A 1,104-nucleotide genomic window follows, 5' to 3' on the forward strand; every position below is an offset into this window, starting at 1 on the left:
TATATTAGAATTCAACATTTTTAAAATATAATTTTTATTTTAATTATAGTGGCTTACATATTGTTCACAGTAATATTCCAGGTACGTATTTACATTGAATCAGGGGAATTCCCACCACCGAATTGTCCTCCCACAACCGCTCCCATCCTGCCTCCCATATCCTCCACTCTCCCCCCAGGGGCTGCTAGAATGTGTGCTCCCTTCTGTGTCTAGTTTATTACTTAGTGGTCTTATAACTGTTTGGTCTTGGTGCCTCCATTACTGCTCCCTCCACTTGGGAGGCGGGACTAGAAAGTTCAAGTTATGTGGTTTTGTTTGAGGAAGAGAAAGGTAATATAATGGGGTAAAAGTCGACTACACCGACTATGAGCAGAGTCATAGAATTCAACATTTTAAAGATTTTAACATGTTATGATATATATATATATATATATATATATATATATATATATATATATATATATATAGATGTGAAGCTGTACTTCAGAAACATTTATAATTTTGTAAACCAATGGTAAACCAAACTCTACTAAAGGATTTTTAACACAAATACACACACACACACACACACACACACACACACACTAAAAATGGAGGGTGGGGGTCATTTGCCTTGTACACTGCTGTCTGGGTTCAATTCCCAGCATCCTATATGGTCCCTTGAGCCTGTTAGGGTAATTTCTGAGAGTAGAGTCAGGAGTATCCCTTTAGCATCACTGTGTGTGGTCCCAAAACAATTATAAAAATGCGATATCAAGAGACATATAGAAAATAAAATATATAAGTCTTAATGTCTTTTATTTGTCTCAATTTCTTCTCCTTTCTGCTAGTGCAGTTAATTTTTCCATGCTATTTTTTCATTGTGAGTTTCCCAGGGCAACAAACAGTTGCTTTGCCTTTGATATATCAGTGCTAATAAGACTATGTTCTATTGTTTATCACTTGAAAGGTAACCATATGGGGCAAATGAAAGCCTGGTCCTCAGTCTATGTTCTTATTTATGGATGATCTTTTACAGTAGCTTCAATGACTTCTGTGATATTTGACATGCTCTAGATATTTAAGTATAAGGAAAGCCCTTTGAAAGCCTGTATGATGTTGATT

Source organism: Suncus etruscus, chromosome 3 (genome assembly GCF_024139225.1).
Source record: "Suncus etruscus isolate mSunEtr1 chromosome 3, mSunEtr1.pri.cur, whole genome shotgun sequence".
NCBI lineage: Eukaryota > Metazoa > Chordata > Mammalia > Eulipotyphla > Soricidae > Suncus > Suncus etruscus.